The 22,713-nt window shown below is 41.9% G+C and overlaps 1 protein-coding gene across 5 annotated transcripts in view; it reads right to left on the bottom strand.

Moving 5' to 3' along the window:
• Nucleotides 1-19,607, bottom strand: part of SNTG1 (syntrophin gamma 1) — a 352,251-nt gene extending 332,644 nt beyond the window's left edge. For 2 of the 5 annotated variants that reach the window (XM_074577007.1, XM_074577006.1), the window contains exon 1: nt 18,262-18,401. The gene's annotated coding sequence lies outside the window, so the exon portion shown is untranslated. Of the gene's footprint in view, nt 1-18,261; nt 18,586-19,342 lie in introns of those variants that run through there. The other 3 variants (XM_074577005.1, XM_074577004.1, XM_074577003.1) reach the window with 3 other exon arrangements.
• Nucleotides 19,608-22,713: the final 3,106 nt, after the last annotated feature.

Genomic DNA, 22,713 nt, shown 5'->3' with positions numbered 1-22,713 from the left:
AAAGTGACTCTTCTTTCTGTGAGAAATGTTTACTATTCTTTCCGAGACTGGAAATCTGGCATGGGAGAGAGACATATGTCAGAGGAAAATAAAAAGTTAAAATGGTAATAAATATGTAAACACAAATAGGGGTTCTGGAAGTTCATCCCTGTGCATTTGAATGAGGTTTTAGGACTCCCCTGTACTTTTGGACATTTTGTTGGGCAGCTCTTGGTTTACAGCTTCTAAGCTCTAAATTGCTTTAATCTTTTTGATTGGATAACGATGAACTGCAGAGCCAGAATTGTGCGTCAGAAGCTTTTTAGCCTTTCATACATCCAGTTTCTTCGCAAAATGCCTACTGCCACTGATCATGGCTTCTCTTAGCCCATTGTTGAACACTGAAGTAAATTTCGCAGTCCCCCAGCCATAACTTTAAAAGTACTCAGACAAATTAATGGAACCCTGTGCCTCATATCCCCAGCTATGTTAATGAACTGCATTCCCCAGTGGTATCATAATTTGGCCACAATAAGCTTTAACTAGGACTTACAATACATTTTTTATAAATACACAATTGTTCTACTCTATGAAATACAACATAGCATGCCGAACACCCAGAGTAACAGAAAACCAAAGGACATGTTGGCACAGTTGTCATTACTTTTTAATTCAATTGCCTAAGAAAATAAATTTTGTGGTATCATGCTGCATGTATATGCCCACACAAGGGTGAATGGGTGAGAATTACCTGCCTGTCTGAACATCTCCAAAAGCCTTTATGCGTTTGCAATCTCTTCCCCATACTCAGTTTCAGCAAAATGGGTCACAGAGGGAGCAGTACTGACAATAAAAGTTCCTAAATATTTTGTGAAAACACATAGCTGGATAAAACTGAGTCTCCATTATTAATCTTACTGGCAATTAACACATCCATGAGGGATGTGAGCTTTTATTCTTGATTGATAACCTACCACCGCAAAATGAGTAAAGACAAATGAAAGCACTGCTTTCACTGACCAAGGTCCTGCAGTGGTGGGACCACAGAGCTATTTACATAGATGTAATGCACGCAAAACCACAGAAACCACAAAACCATTTAAAGAGAAAACATTTCGCAATGCCCAATGCTATGCCAAAATACTGTATTGAAACAATAACTTCTTATTAAGCAGAGCATGGCCCTGACGGTGAGGCAGCCTGAGTATGAACTACAGTTGTTGCCTTATGATAACAAGACAGCTGTGGAAGAGAAAGCCAATGGCACTAGAAATCTTTGCTAATGAGCATATATTGTGTGCAGGGATAGAAAAACATAAGTTGTTAAGTGGTTTAATGTCTCACATCAGCAACTAATACACCTGCTTGCTAATACAGAATGAGTCACTGACAGGGTGCTGTGGGACAGATGGGATCACGATAAATGGTTCTTCTCTCTCCTTTTTAAAGGGATAACTCTCTTACACTGTTACTACTACGCTATTTACACACTAATTGTCATTAATTCTACAGGCATATGCCTAATACATTAGAGGCCTTGCCAGAACATTAATATTTGGTAAGATGGTGAAGTCATCCTAGCCTCCTCCTGGTTTCTTATCAAAGCATCTGATTCTTATTAATGACCATTTAATTTCTGTGAACTTGTATCATTGCCCCAAAATCTTATGCCTTGGCAAAAAAAAAAAAAACAAACCTCCAGCTGTAAATAATAGTAAAGCAGGAATTCAAGAGCTTATGTTGCACAAGAGTGCGTGATCCGGAACTCTACATGTTGGCCAGTGCTAAATCCAGAGACCTGTGCTAGCACAAGTCTGCCTCCAGCAAGGCTCAAGCAAGTGTTAATAGTTGGTTTGACAATGTTTTCCAGCTGGCCTCATACTGGGCTATCTTTCCACTTTCATTGAAATTACTCTTATATTTCAGCTTTATTTTAATTCTTTCCCATAACAGAAAAAATGTAACATCATATCGAATCCATATCCAGATTTGCCCAGGGAATTATAGCAGCTTTGAAACTAAAGACTAACATAGGAAAAGAAAATTTTTTTGAGTCAGAAATTAAGCAGCAGCACAGGTTACTATACCATATGTTTAGCTGTTTGTTTAAATACAAACAAAATGCAATTTACATGGGGAATTTACAGCTCTCTAAATAACAGTCCACTTTTTCTTTTACAGCGCTGCAGTAGAAAAAGCATAAATTTATTTAGCAGTTGTGACTCTATTCACAGGTAAAATGCTCATGGAGAGATTCCTTCAAGTGCTTATTATAGTACATGAATGCTAAGACGTCCAAATGTTCCTCCTTACAATGTATCAATTAAGACAGAGACTGGAAAATGAGCAAATATGACTTCATATCAAATTTAATTTATGTCAAGAATGGATTTAGACAAATCCATTTTAAATGCTCCCACAACAAATTGAATTATTTTCCAGGTTTGTGTAACGTTCTTCCAAAAGGTAATAATACATCAGAGAAAGCATTGACTTCAAGTATACTGAAATTTACTATCAGATCATGCAAAATACTTTGAGAAACCAAAAAATGCGTGTAAATCGATATCTAACACACTATGTACCTCCACCGTCTCTAAGTACTGGAAATAAACCTTTACGTAACCATTCATTAATGAAGTCTCAAAGTACTAACCCATGTGTCCACGAAGTATGAATTTAAGCTAAATGTGACAAACGAGCCAAAAGAAATACATGTGACTTGCTCAAGTCTATGCGGTGATCACAGAGTAAACCCAATTCAGAAGTTCCAGTTCACTGTTGAGACCCTGCTCTACTCCATACACGTGACACTGTCAAACTGAAGTAAGTAAGTTTAAATTAAAACTTACAGTTTTGAAATTTCTTAAACTTCAGTAACAAAAAATATTACACACAGAAAAGTTTGGGGTAAAATTCCCCTAAGTTATAGATAAGACAATTTGGAAAAAAAAACATTAACAGACCAGTTTATCAGTTGTTCACCCAGCTTCTGATCAGCCCACAAAATCCACACGTTAACCCACCTCCCAGACCAAGTTCTCTTTAGTTAAGAAGGGTTCACCACTCTTTTCTTTCAGCTCATTTGCTATGTGGTTTTCGGACTACAAACTCTGAGGACGAGAGTAAGCAGTATAAAAAAAAGAAAGACCAAGATTTGTTTCAAAGGGACGAGGTAAGTCAGCTCTGCAGCCCTCCAGCACTGCCTAGGTGAGTGCTCGTTGCCTACACCAACATTTCCCGAGCACGATGGGGACTGGCAGGAGCTGGCTCAGCACACACCAGGGTCCATGTCTTCTTTTTGGGTCTCCCCATGCTTCACATCTACACAGTCTGAATTCAAGAGTAAAATTTCTCTCCACTAATTCACTGCTTTTTTTAATTCACTGTACATTCAAGCTGATATTTGTAACTTCACTTTTTCAAGCTGTTTGTTCCTGAGTCCTTTTTCTGTACTTTTAAAATCAGCTCTTGACACTAGCACTTTAAATCGTCTGTTGTTAACAAATGGAAAGTCCAAGGAATCTAACACCAAGGACTGCCGCAACTGCCATCAAATGCTGAAGACTCATCCATAAACAAAACAGGGATGTTTTATCAGGCTGAAAGTAAATTTCCAGGTAATCTGCCCTTGTCTAACACATACTCCCTAAAGGCAGATGTCTAAAAACATTCACTTCAAGCATCTGCAATTTCGCTGAATAAATGTATATTAAATAGTTTTAAATCAAATATTCAAGTGTGGCTATTGAAACAAGAAATAGTATTTTCATGCTTTGTGACAGGATGTTTTAATATACAACGGTACACATTAAGTAGGTTTTATTATTGGATTAACAAGACAAAAATTTTAAAAAGGCAAAAATTCAGTTGCTCAAAAGTTAGGCATTAAGATCTCACTGAATAAAACTATTCATATGAAACTATTCAAAATGAACCACTGAAAAAACTTCTTATTTAGGCTTGAAATCAGTTCCAGATGGAAACCATCTGCAAGCTTCCTAGTAGAAGTTAAGATGACAATTGAACGTTATAAAAACAGATTTTCAAGTAGAGCATTTTTACTTTCATATGAGACTGAAAAATATGTATTATGGAAATTTCAATGGGGAGAGCAGGCAATTCAGGCAGTGGTGGACAGGTGGTAAGAACAAAAATCTCAGTAAGCTGCTAAATACAGTGCCTAATGCTCAGCTTTACTAAGCAAAACCCTTGAAAACAAAGAGAGTGCTTCAGCTTGATGTGAGGGAGGAGGAACCAGCAGAGGCATGTAAAGAGAAGATTTAACAGGCCAGGAAGATGATCCTCACTTGTGGTTCTAAATAGATTCGAGGAGGGTATACACAGTGTGAGAAAAATTATCTGAGAGAGGCTCAATTCCTGTACCATCACGGGCCACCGTGAGCTCTACGTAGGTCTAAAAGAAGCCACAAGAACATCTAGCCACGTAATGTGGCCACTGTCATGAACAAAGATGGGTTTATTACAGATTTCCAAATTTCAGGGCTGTCAGGGCTGACAAGCACTTAGTATACCATATTTAACACAGATATATAGACATGTATCTATTACAAACACGTGTATGCACACATATAAGTTAGAAACATACGCTGTCAAGTGATAAGCCTGTAAAGGATACAACAGAAATACTGGGCAGGGAAATCATAAATGTGAAGCTCTAACTAGGGACCATCCTCAAAAATATTAAAATGAGTTGGTCTCAAATTAACAATTTTGCCATCCTTTCAGGGAAAAGCTGGCTGAAAGGCAAAATTAAACCTTACAGCAATTTAAGAGAAATATATTCTCTGTATATATGTGTCAGTAACCAGAAATAGAAACAAACATTACAACTGAGTTTTACAGATAAGTTGACAACAGCCTTTGTAACTCAAGTCCCTTTTACTTCTATCACGATGGCACCTTGTACCTCAAAGAGATGCCATCTATGCTCACTGCTGTACACATGAATGTCCTGGTCTGAGGTAAAAGACAAAGAAACCGGCCAAAACCACGACAATGAACAACAAAGAAATATTCTTCTTTGAATTCTGTACTTCTATATCATTGTGTCATGTCATCATAGGATTACTATGCTGAAGATCTCACGGGTTTCCAGCAAGTAACTCAGAACTATGAATCTCATAAATAACCATGACTAATCGGATGCTGTCCTCTAAGCTACCACCCAAGAAGATGGCCAGAAAGAACTTAATGTGTGGCCTTTCTAGTGTTGACTGACTGCAAATGCAGGAGCTAAAGGCTTGATGGGCCACAGCATGCAAGCAGGGAGACAGGGAGAGACACCGTATCAGTGCCCTGGTTTAAGGTAAAACAGAACCAATTTTCTTTTCTGTAGTTTTACTTTTCAGCTAAGCCTCTTCTAACTAACCGAGCTCTCCGAAATTAATGGAGTATTTTTCAGACAGTAGTCCGCTTTCAGAGTGGTAAGGCCTTGTTTATAATTAACACCAAGGAATGGTATGCAGAGAGGCTCCTGCTTATACTTATTGCTATAACAACCAAGGTCAGATAACTTTGCTAGCTGTAACTTCGAAACCCCGTTGGAGGGTCAGAAACAGAAAAGCGCAGAGGGGTCGCGCCTGCGGGGAGGAGCGGACAGGACAGGTGACCCAAAACTGACCAACAGGGTATTCCATCCCAGCTGCCCCATGCTCAGTATAAACGCTGAGGGATCAAAGGGTCAGCTCTCTTTCTGCAATGGCTGGCGTCCGAGGAGGACTCTTGTTCGTCTGCCTTTGATCCCAGTCCATGCCTTCCTGAATGCAGCTCCTGAGTTCAGCTCCCATCCGTCACTGAGTCCAGTCTGGAACTTTCCCAGTGCCTGATGGTGATGTAATTGTCATCCTGGGAGCTTGATAGGGTTTTGTATCTATTGTATATTTTTCATTATTTTCTTATTAATATTTTATATTTTCTTTTTTTTTATTAATATCTCTTTGAAGTAGTTTAGTTTCTTTTAAACTCATAAGTCTTTTTCTCTCTCATCCTTCTCTCACTTGGGAGAGAAGTTAGAGAGCATCTGCCATTTGTTTTTGTGGCCAGCCCAGCCCAAACCACGACAGTCAGTCACGGTTGTGAGAAGAAACAGAGCCCAAGCTTTGTGCGCACAACGCTTACCCCAAAGGTGGTTTTTGCCACAAGCAACTAACTGCAGCGTGTTCCCTCACCTTTAACAGAAATATTATGTTCAGCCTTTGTAAATAAAAAGGGTGCCACCACAGAAATCTCTGATATGCATCTTCCATACTCTTTTAACAGGAGCACTCCAGCAAGGCCCCAGACACCAGGCAGCTACTCAGATGGAAGGCACCATCATATAAATCATTTCACACTTCAGAAGCTGCTTTGCGTATTTCAGTAAACCATAGGCTTCCCAGACTGATGAAAACTGAGCTTGCAGTAGAAGAGCATCCTCCTCTGTGGTCGAGGAAGACCGAGCTGACTCAGTCACACATCATGCCTGTCATGCTCTTGGAAAACACCTGCATTCTTGTTCCAAGCAAGCGCATGCAGGCTGCTGGGGAAATCAGCAGTACGACTGCCATGAGGATTATCCCAAAAAACACTTCTCTATACAGAGAACAACACACAGTGTCTACTTTCCAGCAGCTACAGGACTGAGGAGCCTTCTGACTATGAGCAGCAGTATCCTTCACTTTAGATATCTGCTGCATGTAATGCACCAAGTTTTCCATCTTAAAAAAAAATTAAAAACTTGTATTTTATGACCCATAACAACAATCCTTGTTTTGGTTAAACTTTCAGGCTTCTTTCCTGGACCCCAGACTTTGGCACAAAAACTAACTCTGTCTCTTCTCAGTTTTCTTCTTGACTGTATTAATCAACACTGCACATATAATACAGTAAACACAAGCAGACAAGAAATTAGAACCAACACGACACAAATAATGCAGTATACACAAGCAGATGAAAAATTAGAATCATCACTTCAAATATGAATTTTCACAGTCTAGGAAGTATAACCATAAGAAACCACCTTTGAAAACCACCCCAGAAAAATATACTGGAGTTGAGAGAAAGACCACTTTTTGGTCAACCTCCCATTCACCCAATACACACAAAAAAGACATCACCGGAACCAATGTCATACAGAATTACTGTGAATATTTAAATGCTAGATCTAGAGACTCTAGGTCTAGAGCTTAAATTCACCTGATGTATGGATCTGTTAGGCGGAGGAAAAACAGTGGGACAAATGAGAAGGTAACTGTCGCTTCTCAATTAGCATTAATCAGTACATCACGGCTAGGCCTCTCTGCATGTTTGGGAACAAGAACCTGGCTGTCAGTTCCTCAAGCCAGCCTTATGGCTGCACATTACACTGATCTGTGACTCTGCCTACAGTAGTTATTATTATAAATTACTTCTTTATTGATGTTTATTTTCCTTTATTTTAGAGTTTTAAACATCCCTCTGGAGATTTGACATGCCAACTCTAAAGCGACCCTCATCCTAAATCGAAGGCTGCACAGGTGTTATTGGTATATACGATTATTCCTGACCTAGAGCATCTTGCATGTGCATTCACTATACTGGATTTGTTTGCATAGTCAAAAACTCAAAGGTCAAACACTGCCCCTAATCTACTTCCCAAATGTGCCCCAGTACTGTGAAAACAATTGGCTTGTATGAGAGACCGTAATTTTGACATCTAGCATTACTCTGTGGTACTTAAAGCATGTTTTCAGGTTGTTTCTCATAATTTCTAAATACAAGAGTGTATTTCAGATGGATGGTGTTAAAAAAAGAAAATCAAATAAAAGATTGTATTTATGCAATTATACCTTCTTTTTAAGCTAACAGAAAGCTTTGATGAACAAACAGACGGGTGTTTTGGGCAAAACCATAGGTTTTGAACACACAGCAGGACAGTTTATACACTCATAAATATAGGTTACTACCACAGATGTGTATTTTTAAAAATAAAGGACTAGCTTTCCGTGCAGAAGCATCTCAAGCTATTTACATGCCATTAACCTGCAGAAAGTGACATTTAGCTATAACTGCAAAATTTCGAAGTACTGCACGGTTTTTGTGAGCTTTTGTGCAGAGGTTTTCCCAGTGCTTTAAATGCCTGCAGAGAGAGATTCTATATGTAGGAAGATGTAAAATACTTCTCTCCATCCAGAAAAGACAATTCTGCTGCCATAAAATGAGGAATTTAAGTTGATCTTGTGTATCACTTTGTAACCGGAGTAATACTGACACTTGATCCATGAAAGCAGCCTCATTCTCACCTATTTTCTCTGAAGCAGAATTAGTATTTAGAAAGCTCACAATCTTAATTTTACGCATTACAGTTGCCTGTGGAGGTGGTTCCAGCTATTTGTTCCAGCTCTACTTGCTGGAAAGGAAGGTGCCCAGACCATTTTCCTAAGGAAATTAGAATTGTGAAATGAGGTCCATAACTCTGCTTAGTCTCCACAGACTTCTGAGCACTATAGAAGTCTATTGTAAGAACAGGTGTGTGTATAAAGCCCAATTTATCACAGCATTTATCTTGAGCCAGTGATACATGTATATATACGTATGGCAGCGCAAAAAGGAATAGAAATCCTGATGATGCCACTTTTGCATCTCTCCTAACATGAGACAGCGTGAGAACCTCACCAATTTCCATTTTGCTTCTGGTGCACCGAGGCCAACCTCAGATAGCCTGAAGAACCACAGTATCTCAACTACATCCCCAAATGGACACGCAGAAGTGAGTGATCCATCTAAGGCTGCAACTGAATCCTTGTGCATGAGGTCCAGCTTTAAATATGGGGAACTTATGGGACTTCTGGAGAACTATGACATAGATACAGTCTTTCCCAGCCATTTCTCATATGGACAGTCAACGTGCCTGCCGCAGAACTCTTCTGCATGAGTAGCAGGTCAATATTTCAAGGACATAATTCTGAATATTACTGAACAGTTGTAGTCTCGGGAAGCACCACTTTCCCCTCAAGCACATGGACAGCAGCTCTCTCACCAAACATCTTGCTTCTGTCCTTCTTGCAGTTCTCTCTCTGCTTTGTCTAGAAATGCAGCTAATCACCCTTTCCTCTTTTCAAGAGTCATACATAACCTCTCAACATCACAGCATAAAGAATGCAAAAGCAATAACACTGTATTTTTCTGCCTTCTTTCATACGGTCTATTTATATATTTATGACCCCAGCTACTGGTGATATCAGGCTTACAGTCCTGCAGCCATCAAAGAACTGTACAGAAAGCATACTGCTGTATACACGTGGTGGTCAGTAGTACCATGCAGTAGCTCATGGGGAAAGTGTTATGTCATTTTATGCTCCTGAGAGTAAAAGGTGGCAAAAAAAAAAAACAACAGAGTGAAAAACAGCAGAGTTCCCTATCAGTATCCTTAAACACCTGCTATCATTCTTTCTGATGAACAGGTGTATGTGACATCTTATCTGCATCTTATAACACTTAATGAGCTTGTAGCAATATTTGCTGAATGGTCATTACTACTGCCCTTCATAACACATTATAAGCCATTAAAATCTTTTGCTCTACTTGGCAAACGTTTCACTGACACAAGGAAAGCTTTATTTAAATGAATTCCTTTAAGAAAGAAGTAGGGAAAAGACACTTATAGGTTTCTTTAAGGTTTGAGTGTTGACATTCAGAGAATACCTCCTGGCTCTACCATAGTATGAATAGTTAGGGTGAGGAATTCTCATTAAAGGTATTATCTCTCCCTGCATAAAGAACTATAACGCCTAAGGTCAGCAGGCACACCACATCTCCAAAGAAAGCACATATACGTTCACCTGTATATGCAGGTTCCTAACTGGGATTTCCTGCGACAAGTTATTGCAGCTTGTCCCCTTCGGTCCTAGAGGGGTACGCACTAAGTCTGGGGATATTTCTCAAATAGGGACTTCAGATCAGGTCTTAATCTTTCCCTACTGCTGCTCAGTAGAAAACATATTTGATTCTTCTCTGATACACTTTTTCAGGATAGGTAGGCATCATGTTTCTTCATAATGTTTAAGAATAGAAACATCTCCTGAAACTGAACACAGAATAAAACCACCAAAAGGCACTTGAGTTTGGATCTACTGTAGCAAACATTCTTGTACGAAAGGTTTGTTAAAAAATAATGTCATGTGGTGAGGCAGGTGCCATATTCTGAAGTCTGCCTCTTGCACAAGTGCTGGCCTGTATAGACTGGAGAGAAACTATTCCTCTAAAACACAGCACCATGCAATCCTAAACCGCACTGGGTGTCAGGAGCTTAGGAGGAAGCTATACCAGCCTGCAAATTCCTTAAATCCATTATTCTAGGTGCAAGAGCTTCACAGGAGCTTGTCCACATCACTCTGATCAGGTTCGCTACCTACGCAAAAACAGGCTGTCTTGAATCTACTGGTTTCACAAGGCTGAAGTAAAGACCTAACCAAAAAATGCTACAAGAGCCTTTTTCCAGTGCTCAAATACTGACATCCCATACTTTCTTCCAAACATCTCAGCCATAAAGCCTGGAGGCTGAGGGAGCAGAGATTCAGGTCAATTGACTGATGACCCTCTCAGAGCTGGATGTCCTCCCCCTGTGCTGGCCATTCAGCCACACTGGATACAACTCCTCTTTTCACTCCGTTTTAATAAAGCATTTATTTAAGGATCAGATCCTTTGATATTGAAAGGAAAATCCTGAGTTTACCATCATCCCCACACTTCCTTCCTCTGCCTAACAGGAATCTGAGAGCTATCTCTCTCTCTCTCAGAATAAGAGATTTCTTCCTTAACCAAATAAATCAACCAATCTGAATGTTAGTGTCTTTCCTGCTTTGCAGAATTTCCCATATTACTTTTGATAAAAATCAGTAGCTGTACAGCAACTATTTTAAGATTATGAACTTGGGCACGTTATCAGCTTTTTTTTAAAGACAATATTCTATACAGCAACAACACAACAGGGTAACGGATTGGACCAAGCAGGCTTTCTACGCCTCCCCAAATGTGACATAATAAGGTCTACAGTGTAACAGTCTACAATAAATCTAATTTTCCTATATATTCAAACTATATCCTCAATATCCGTTATTTCCGTGCAGAAAACAATAAAGTTGTACCAGGCCAAATTATAATTTTTAGGCAAAAAATGAGCTAGTTCAGAGTTGAAACGTTAAAACATACTTAAAGGTAATGACCTAAGTAATCTTGTTCAATGCTCAAAAATATGTATGAACCTAACAGAAAAAGTCTAAATAAAGAGTTGTCCATAGACATACAAAAGCAGAGCTGTACAAAAAAACTGCAGCATCAATTGGATGCAAAATGTACTACATGAGGAAAATAAATAATGCTTGAGATTAACCTTGATATTTTCATTTCAGGAAAAAGCATTCTAATGTAATTATGAGAGGTTAAAAAAGAGGCAGTAAGAGGTACATGAAAGGGCATGTTGTGTAGGAGCATAGCAATAAACGGCAATATCAAATCACTGTTAACAACTGGATTTCTCCATTAAACAAAGCATGCAATGAATAATCATATAGTCCATATCCCAAAAATAGGAAGGTGGGGTTTTTTTAAACTAACAAGAAAACTTTGCAAACATATATAGGTGTATAAATGGCATTGAGGATATCGGTAATAACATGTCAAAAAGAATGTATAATGACTGATCAGTAAGACCAGCTCAGACTACTATTTAATGTAGTGAAAAGAAAAGCTGCTGTATGAAACAGATTAATAACCTGAAATCTAGGTAATTTTAATTAAGACATCCCAAGAAAACAGCTCAGACAACCTCACAACTGCATAAAACAGTAACTTGTGAAAAGAAGCATATGATGAACCGTTTCTGTTGATGCTTGAGAATTAACTAGCTGAAAGACTAATGACGTAGTGTAGAAAGAAATTCCCTACTTGTGCATTCAGTTATCCGTGAAGGTCCTTCCTAATCTCAGGGAGTTAAAGAAAAATGAGAGGTGATAAACTTCAGGTGCTGTCATGATTTCTATATACTTTGCCTGGAAACGTCTAGCACGGTTACAGCAGGCTTCCTCCAGTAAAATTCCTTTGCGAATGTCACTGTATTTGACTGAGAAGTTCCTTCAGCTGAAAAAGCAATACAGTAGCTATTTTTGCACTTACATTAATAGAGTTGCTTAGTTTGCTGACAGGGCACCCTGCCACTAGCTGCACCCCTGGCAGTGGCCAATCATGCCCCATTCATAACGTGTTAACTGCTCCAGCTCCTCAGAACTGTAACCCCAGTTTGCTTTTACACCCATTCTTCCATGCTATTAAAGCCTAACGCTGATTTTGAAAAGACTACTTTTGATTATATATTACATTCTGTATTCATAAAGGTGTTTCAGAAAAAAGCATAACACATAACCCACAGAATGAGAATGAAGGCACTCCAGACGTTAAAACCCATAGAGACACAGGTCTGACGCTGATTTTTACTCAAAATCTATCTTCAGTGAAGAGCTCTACACACGCATCAGTGTGTTTTGTTACATGACAGCAACTGCTCTGCATGAACCAAACCCTTATATTGCCACATAAATGTTTGCCATTTAATAGCTGATTAAAACAGTTGTGCGAAGAACTGTTTGTAAATTCTGCTGCATTCAGGAACATACAGCTGCGATACCAACCGGTAATGGATACAGGCAGACAGCTGTGCGTGATGAAACCTAGAGCTGCGACAACTGTAATGCTGATGATTTCCCCCTCCTTTTTCACTTGAAAAAAATAAATCTGATTAACGTAGATCAGTTCTCAAAAGCTTTTTCTAATATATATTAAATGATAGGAGAGAGAGAAGAGAGTTCTCTTACAAGCATAATTCTAATTGCTTTACTTCTTTAGGGGTCAAAAGCAAGCCAAAGAAAATCAATGTCCATTTGTGTTGCAGAAGCAGAAACATACAGTTCATTATTCACAACTGTTAAAATAGTCAATCAAAACATTTGCCACATGGAGCAACTAGGAAAAGCTATCTCACATAATTTTGAATTAACCTATATTTAGAAATAGCAAAGCATTTCATAAAAAGAATTTCAGAAATGGTTCTGTAATTAAGAATCAATGCTTTGGAGCACGGCAAATATTAACAACTATATTATGTATGAATATCAAACTTTGAAAGGATTTCCAAGAACTTAATATCATACCTGTTGAAACCAGTGACATTTTTACACTAAATTCAATAAAACTAACAAAATGGTCTTTACACCCAAGAAAGAATCAGAGGGTAGGATTACTATCACTTGTCAGATTCTGGCATCTGTACAGGACGATTTCAAATTCCCTTTAGTTTTTGACAGAAAGGGGAAGAAAAATTAGTATCATCAACAGCACTCCCATTCTTACTTCTTTATGGATAGCCATATTCTTTAAAATAAATTTAATGTAACAGGTAGAGGGAAAAAAAGGCATGTGTTTTGTTTCATTTAAACAAGCTTTTGCTCACAGTTAAATGTAAGTCTATTTAAACATAAAGCAATATAAAATGTACTTAAATTTTATAATTTCAACATTATAAAGTCATTACAGAATAATTTCCAACATTTTCAACAATAAAGCCAGTCCACTGTCCACTATTTGAAAAAATACATTGAGACTGAACAAAAAATATAATGAACCTAAACTTCCTCCTCTGACAATGCTACCTCAGAAGCTCCAAGCAACAAACACTTCAGAAGTGCCTGATGTCATCAGCTTTAAAAGCACACCTTTGAACCACAACCTATCTCACCCGACCAGGAAAGGAACACCCAACTCTAACAGCAAGTAACAAATACTTCATGGGAAAAAAATAAAAAAATCCAACACTCTTTAGATGAGATCTAGATGATAACTACCTGCAGAATAATCAATTGAGCCAACAATCAATTGCACTCACAGCATCTCTGATGCCATGAGCTCTTTCACAGACTCAGTATCAGTGCCAGTATTAAAGCAGTAAAATATCAGTGCCTTTACCTCAACCACATCTCGCACAGGAATTTCAGTGGCTGTTGAAAAGCCCCCTGTGAACACTAGTGTGGGACTTTCACTCTGCTTCAGGGCTTGTTCCACTGTGGGAACATTCACTTCCACCCTCAGGCAAGACTTTGTTCAGCTCCTGGCATGGGGGACCTCCTGCTTTTCGCAGTGGTAGAAGTGTACAGAAGGTACAGCACAGCCTTCCACAAACCATCCATGCCTTACCATTCAAGTCATTCCGAATACCTGAGTGGCAGCAAACCTTCTCCAGCAGTATCATTTATCCATGTTTTGGCCTCATGTGCAAAACCCCAACCCCATCTTCTAGAACAATTATACAAATGTAACTCAAATCTACTGTTACTCTCACATTAGTATCAGAGTGAAGAACTTTTAAGGGGTTTGTTCAACACTACCCAAATCAAACTGGAGAACAAGTCATGAAATTAATCTTATCCCAAACACTCTTCTTGATTAGTTTCCCTCTACTCATTATTTTAATAAATTGAAGAGTCCGCAGGAAACAACCCAGCCCCTGGCTCCTGCACCACCAGACTCATCACACAACTGAGCGTTCTAACTCTTTTGGCCAACTCGAGCTAATTGCTGAAGATAAGGCTCAGAGTCTCACATGACAGTGACAGCCACATCTGAAGGGTGCAGTGGAAAAAAAAATGTGCTTCCCTATCATGTAGCTCCGCTTCTTGATAAGGAGTAGACACATCACCTACTAAAGCAATCTCTCATCGTGGATAGCAATTTCTCCCTTGAATAATTAAATATGTATGTGGATTTCACTGGCTGTGTCTCCACTGCATTCCCTGGTGTTGATTAGACTTGTGTCTTTGAGGCATGATTTGGTTTGGGTTTGGGTTTTTTTTGAATGTATGCTTTCTCTCCTTCCTCTACTCTGCAACAGGAATGCAGAAAATTTAGGTTGGCCACAACGACAGTAAGGCTTTCTGACTCTTCCAGTTCTGGTAGGTAAAACTCAGGGCAAATACAGAAGGTCGACTGTGTAATCACGCCGAGCCAATGTCACAGCAGACTGCCAGAGGGACATGTTGATGCAGCAGACTCAAATTGGGATTCAACCCACCCACATTCAGTTCTCCCCCCGGAAACCTGAACTGAAAGGACAGCCATGAGAAGGGCCAAGAAAGACACATTAAATCCATTTGACGTTTCTTATCATTCACTACAACTCCTTACGTTTTTAACAATGCATGCAAGCAGACCTGGCGATGACTACTGGCAAGAAATACTGACGGTATCACAGTTTTCCTAGTAGCTCAGGCACAAGGACCAATGCTAAATTACAAGCATGAAGAAATGGCACTTACCTGAGCACTTCAGAGGTAAGAACTGAGAGCAGACTACAGCTCTTGTTTGTTTGTCTTAATATTCAATTTAAGATGAATAATTAGAAATTACACACTCAAATCGAATCAAAAAACCAGGCTTAACTGTTGGTATGTTTAATTTTGCTTACGGGTCTTTCTGTCAGTTCATGAAAGTTATGCCTGACAAGCCAAACAGCATGTCTGAGCAAACATGAAAAAAATTAGGAAAGAAATGTAATCTCTGAGCTTGCCCTGAAATTTCTGAATCAAGTCAACATCTTCTCTATTAAAGGGATTTGCATAGTATTAAAATAAAAATGCATGGTATAAAGTCGAATATACTGTACTTTGGAAATCTCTGATTCAAAAGACACAAGCAAACTGGAATACAGAACATTAAAAAGGATACTACAATAGCCTTACAGTGAACTGTATTATAGCCACTCCTGAATTTTTAAAATTAAGAACTACACACATTTTAAACTGAAGTATAAAGATGCAGAAAGGCTTTCTGACAAGTACCAAGTAAAAGACAAAGAAAATATGTGAAGACAAAGGGGTTTGATTAATATTTTAGAAGTCGCTGCTTTTAATTATGTCCTTAAAGACCTCAGGCCTTACCTTCCCCTTTCTTTTCAAGTTTCTAATAGAAAAAGAAATGTTTCTTTTTTTCTTTTAGACCCTGTGAAAACTCGGTTCTTCAGCCATGTAACAGAGTGAAAACCTGGCTGTAAGTGAAAGTCTAGAGCACCATGTTCTTTAATTCAGTGATGGGGCCCTTCATTAGATTATCTTATAGCTATGGGACAAGATACTGCAAAAGCCAAACGATACATCATTAAATTATGTTCTCTTCCTCTCCAGGCAAAGAGTGAGTATAGCATTAGATTAGGTTGAAGGACTAAAAAGAAAAGGAAGAAAATGGCTCTGTAAACACGCATTAGAAGTGACAAAGCTGATACAATTTGTAAACCCCATTGATTTACATAATTAGTTATAAGCAGTTACTTATTTTAATTGTGGAAACCTCAAATGCAATATATAGCCAAAATGAATTCCAGATCAGTGCATGCTTCAGTGTTTTATGATCTCCCTTGCACATGCCTAGTGAAAGCCTGCCACTCTGCAACAGAGGAAGGAATTACTACAATAAAACCATAGGCAGACTTTGCTAAAATCTATACTTTTTTTGATACGACACAGAAGCAGATGAGTGTTTTAACTAATGGATAGATTTGCGTCCCACTGTCTAGCAACAATTATTCTAATTGTGTTTCACAGTATCTTCAGAGAAATATGAACCAGAGGAACGCTCTCCATAAACTGCACTGAAACAAATGACACTCCTCTCAGCTGCTTACCCACAGTGAGCTCCATCCACCATTACGGGAAAGGCTTACTTTATCTTTCTGCTATAAACTCGAGTTAGTTACATGTTCACCATACTGACATCCCAACAACTTTTAATCTTATTATGTCAATATTGCATCTGTGTCAAAATGTGCATTTCGGTGCATAAAAAAGATCTCTCGCTGCTGACAAATCAAAGTGCATTAACCTGGGAAGCTCCGTGATTGCCATGCACACCCACACATCCCTTTCACTAGAGATCTCACTGATTAGAAAATGAAATATCCAAAACTCAGTAAACATTTCACACGCAGTGACATTTCTGCAGCACCGTATGCCTCCGACATTGCAACTTATACTTTCATCACTATTAGCAAGTTATTTCCCCAAGTTATTTCCTATACACATGCCATGCCCAGTGCCCCTCCTGAAACGACCACGTTCACTGGAACTGACTGGGCTCTTAGTGAAATGCCAGAGCTCAGCTATAAATCTGTGTAAATGCTTTTATTCTGTGCTGCTTTCATGTTAGAACAGAATGTACATCAAGGTCACTGTAAAAGATTGTAGTTTTCAGGCTCACAGAGAAGACACCAAGGAAATCAATACGAGCAAACTTAATTAAACACTGTCTGAAGTTCTGTCTCTCCCAAACCTGCCCAGAATTCACATCTCTATCCCCTGTGTTCCAGAGACAGGTGTTTCATAGATATGGGAAAGCAGGCTGCTTGGCTTATACGCTATCAGTGCTGAAAGGTGAACATGAGAATTCATTCTTTGCAGTGTGACAGGTCTGCTCTGAGCTCTCCGAGTTTTTAGCAAGAGATTACAGCCCCATGGGCCTCCTCCTTTGAAGTGGAGTTCCTCAGAGAGCAGAATTAGTCCCCTGCCTGCAAACAGTGCTCCATGTACTGAAATAAATTACAGTCAACTTTTTGTTTCACAGCAATGTCAAATATAGCAATAAATATCCACAGGCTAAAAGTAAGCAAACCAACAAGGCTGGGCAAACCATACCCTCACAGCAAGAGCATCTCAAAGAAAATGACCAGGTAGGGCACAAGAAAGTTAAAGGCATAAAAATCAAAACACTGGGTTCACTGTCTTAATCTGTAAGTGGGTCTGAAGGGATAGTATGCACCCTGCTTCCCTCTTACAAGAAGCACTGATGGAAAGCAATTAAGAAACCCCTACAATTTAGTTATAACTCAGTACAAAGGAGAAGGCATTTTATATTAACGCCTATAAGAAGGCTTCATCTCTTACAGCTGCAGAAGTGGGAAGCGCTGGGACACCGTGCTTCCTTCCCGGCCACCACGCCGGAGCACCGCACCGCACCGCACCGCACGGGCGGGATGCCGGCGGCGGACTCCGGCAGAGTTGGAGCGGGGCTCCCCTGCAATCCCGGACACAAACCCCCCCGCCCCCGCAACCAAACGCCTGAAAACCGCCGCTGGCGCCGTCCACCATCCCGCCCCCAAACCAGAAACGGGCGACCAAGAGCCGCAAAATTAAAAAAAAAAAAAAAAAAAAAAAAGTGACTCGCGACGAAGGTAACGCAGCGAGAAGGCAGCAGAAAAGGAGCGCTTACTTGCCTACACGCCGCCGCCGGGCCACCTCCTCTCAGCTGGTGAAACGCTGCGCCGCTCGTCCTCCTCGGACCGCCGCTCCGCGCTATTTCCAAAATATTTCCACAGGGCGCCGGCACATCCTCCGGGCTCAGCCGGAGCGCGCAGGGAGCCCGCCCGCCGCGCCCCCCAGCCCGGTGCCCATGGTGCCAGCCGCAGCCCCGGCAACTCGTCCGCCCCCCCGCTTCCCCGCCGGCGCTACCTCGGGGGCGGGCCGCCGGCTTAACACGGCATCGCACCCAAGCCCCCGCCGCTGCCGCCGCCGGCTCAAACTCCGCCGCCGCGCCGAGGGGGCTCCCCCGCGCCCTTCCCGGAGACGGAGCGGGGGCGCCGGGCGGGGGAGTGCGGGGAGGCAGCACCGCCCCCTCCGCGGCGGCGAGCGGCCGGGGGAGGCGAGGCGAGGTGAAGCGAAGGGAGAAGAGGCGAGGCGGCGCGCCGCCGCCACCGCGGCCGCAGCCAGCCGCGGCGATGCCGGCCCCGCCCGGGACCCCCGCCCGCCGCTCCCTCCCGGGGCGCTCCGTAACGCCGCCCCGCTGCCGGCGCCGCCGGATCCGGTGACGCCCAGCCCTCCCCCAGGCCGGCCCCCGTGGCGGAGCGGGGCGAGCGGGCGGCGAGGAGCGATGCTCAGCCGGGCCCTCCGGGGGACCGCGGCCCTCCCGCCGGGGGGCGGCGGTGTCCCCCCCTCCAGGCCGCCGGGAAGCCCGCTCGCCCTGGAGCTCGCCGAGCCTTCCCCGGTCCTGGGGAGCTGCGGCCGGTGGCCAGGCGGGAAAGTTGTCCGCCCCCCCTCCCCACCGCTCCCGCCTCGGTGAGCCTCCGTTTGCGCTGAACTTGCCCGGCTGCGTGAGCGGGTCTAGGCTGACCGCCTCGCCTGAGAGAACGCACATCGACCCCCGCGCTTGGAAGAAATGTGGTGCGGGGTTTATCACTTTGCCAGCCCGGCTTGGCGCGACCTTCTCCCCCCATCTCCCAGCCCCACACCCGGACCGCAGCTCTGCAGACCCTGCCCCGCACCGGAGCACAGCGAGTCCCGCTCTCACGGGCTACCTGGGCCAAGGAGGGGGGCTAAAGGGCGGGGGTGTCCTTCTGTGCTTCCCTAAAGCCCCTGCGTGGTCCTGTCCCTCCTCCTCCTCCGCATCTCTAACGGCGCCCCGACGGAGATCGCCCCGCAGGCATCGCCGTCCCCGTCGGGCAGCGCTGAAACGATACGGTATAGCGCGGCAGATGAGCGCGATGTACACGGGCACACACATATATGTGTGTGTGTATATATATATAAACACATATGCAGGCTCACACATCCCCTACGCCCAGGACGCCGTGGGGGAGCCGGATCTCCCCCGCGGACGGGGGCCGCCAGGCACCCACCCGCCTCCCCGAAGGCTGCGGGGGAGGAAGAGAATCAAGGCAGGAGCGAAAAAGGAGAAAGAGGGAGCCCGGGGGGAGCCGCCCACGGAGCCGCCCCTCCGCAACGCGCTCCCTTGCGCTGGGGCGGGGAGCAGCGACCCCCGCCCCGGACTTTCCGCGGCGGGTCCCGCAGCCCGGACCGGCCCCGGCGGGCGCGGAGCGGCCTCACCGCCACCTGCCGCCGCTGCGGGGAGCTGGGGACGCGGGCAGGGACATCCCGCGGCTTGCCGCAGCCGGGCAACGGAGCCTCTGCTCCATCCAGCGAGGTTTGGGGCAGAGGTGGCCCGTCGGGGTGCGTTTGCTAGGCTGGGGATGGGGGGAGCATCCTCTGGGACCCGTTTTAGCGCTTGGAAGTGTCATTCTGCAGTCAAGGTGAGGGTATCAGGGAGGATGGTCAACTCGTTTAGGCTTCTTGGAATGAAAAGTAATATTCATACACGTCTTACAGTTAAGGGGTCTTCTTCCACCACGCTGGTGCAACCAAAAATGTTTTTGTTCCTTATGAATTCCTTTTATAAATACTAACTTCAATAATGTGCAGTGAGCCATTAAAGGGGGAAAAGGATTTAAAAAGATGGCTTCATGCAAGCTAAATGCAAAGATAATAGAGTTGCTCTGAACAGTATCGTTAAGTGCTGAATTGATAAATGCATGAGAAGATGCAGTGATAGGTTTCATGCCTAATTGAACAGATTTGTACTTCAGTTCTCATCTAGAGATACAGATCCTTATTTTTCCCTGTTTCTTAATGCTGATTGATGTTAACAGAGTTCTTGATAGCTACAAGCCAGCCACATTATCTGCCCTATTGTGGTTCTACTGAAAGATTGAATGGTTTGAACTGACAGTTCTCCTGACAAGGTTGAAAAAATAAATGATTACAACTATACATATATTAGGACTAGGATGATTAAAATACATGTCTGAGAATTGAAATAAGTGAAATCTAATGAACCAAAAACTATTCAAAGTCAAACGCACAAGTAAAGCAGAACTGTAACCCTCCTTGCTCATGCCCTGATGAGAAATTCTGAACTCAGCCCTTGAAAGCACAGTTTTTAAACAAAGTGGAAACAAATAATGTTTTGTGATCTTTTAACTACCCTGTTTAAAGCCAGGCCCTCACTCAAATTCCAACAGAGACAACCTCCTCTGTTTTCAGTATTGAAGCCACCTTCAAATACCACTCCCAAACCTGGGTATAGATTAATGGTACATGCCATGGTCCCCCACCTGTAGGAAAATCCATCATCTTTCATGAAGACCTCTCTCTTTTTTCTTTATGTGACGATGAAGAGTAGGATCGTTTAAGCAAGCAAGCAAGTTTGATTTTCACAAGACGAAGTTGTTAAAATTTTCACTGCAGGATCTTTCAAACTATTCCTACATTTATTAGAATACATAAGTGTTAGTTACAAGTTTCATTAACAGTAAGAACATGCTGAAGATGAACTCTACCAAACCAGGTGAAAACTGTGTGTGATATTTTTAATCATTATCAAATTGATGCTACATGATTGTATGAAATAATTGTGACTGCCAGTTTTACGTATGATTAAAAGGTTAATTTTGAGTTGTATTTTTGCTTTGGGCGGCACAAACACAAGATTCTTATATATACAGAAATCAGATTTCAGGTGAGCTTAGGATGTAGCCAAGAACATGAATCAACATTTAAAGTCAGAGTGGGTGACCCAGAATTGGTTTTGTGTAGTATGGGCGATGCTAACTAAGAAATTTCACTGCATTAGTGGGTGGTAGGTTAGCCTCTGTTGTAAGTTCTGCAGCTTCATCAGACTGGTAGCATGCAAGTCACCAACAAGGATGGAGTGCCAGCAGAGGAACAGCGTTAAAAATGGAAGAAATAGAGGCTAAGCGTGAAGATAAAATGGCATTGTTTAAAAAAGATGTGAATGAAAGGAAGAAAGTCACCCAACAAGAAAGCGAGTGACATCCTTTGTAAAAATATCTATCTGCAAGAGGTCGTTTGTCTTCTTTCCCCTTAGCAAAATTACTACAGCACCCAATCTCTTTTTTCTACTTAAAGTATAGTTCACTTTGATTGTGGGCAGCGATTCTGACATTTGGCAGCCAAACACTGGTGCGTACGTCTGTCACACATAAACCTCACTGTGACAGCGCTGGGAAATGAAGAGCTGAGAACTAAGGCTTTGAAGAAGTGCATGGGGAAAGAGACTACCTGCAGTAGTGGACAATTAGGATGAATATATAAGGCAAATGTTACAGATGCTTTGGGGAGCAGAAGGGGAAGCCTTTTTACCCAAGATGACTGCAACAGTGGGTTTTACATTCATGTAGCAGGTCCTAGCATCTCTGGGAACACATCGTGGCTCTTCGCTGTTACCTATTTTTGCCTTGACAGAACCTTGCTCTTTATCAATTTTGAGTCATCAGCAATATGAAGCACACACCTCAGTCTGCAAGTGAAGGCAAGGTATGTTCCTATTTTGAATATGAAAATCTGTACCTGAAACCAAGCATGGTCGATGTTCATTTACAAGCACTCTTTTTTTCAATGACGAAGTGCCTTTAATAGATCTCTAGATGTCTTTTTAGTTCTTACAAAGTATCAGGTCTTATTTAGTCACGTAAAAACACTTAATAAAAAGATATTATCAGTCTGAAAGAAGAATATTAAAGAAATTGGAGTGAAACGTATAGCACTGATGGGTTTTTCATTGACTCTATGAGAACAGAATTAATCTATTTTCAATATCCACTGCTGGAAAAAACAGCAATCAGAATATCACATGTAACTCCCTCAAGGACAAGTGTCACGTGCTTTATGATAAGTAGGTCACAAGGTCGTCTATAAGCACCTTCGTACTCCCTATATTGAATTACAAATGCAGAGCACATTCCCAGTTTCTGATGACTTGGTATTATTTTTAATTTCCCTTCACAGACTGGTACTAATCCACGCAACCAAGACCAGAAAACTCTAGGAACATATTCCCTCTTATTTTCCCACAACTAGTCTAAACTATGCT

This window comes from Larus michahellis, chromosome 2, assembly GCF_964199755.1.
Source record: "Larus michahellis chromosome 2, bLarMic1.1, whole genome shotgun sequence".
In the NCBI taxonomy this organism is placed as follows: domain Eukaryota; kingdom Metazoa; phylum Chordata; class Aves; order Charadriiformes; family Laridae; genus Larus; species Larus michahellis.
Note: the sequence above shows the minus strand (reverse complement) of the source record. Positions and strands in the feature narration are given on the sequence as shown.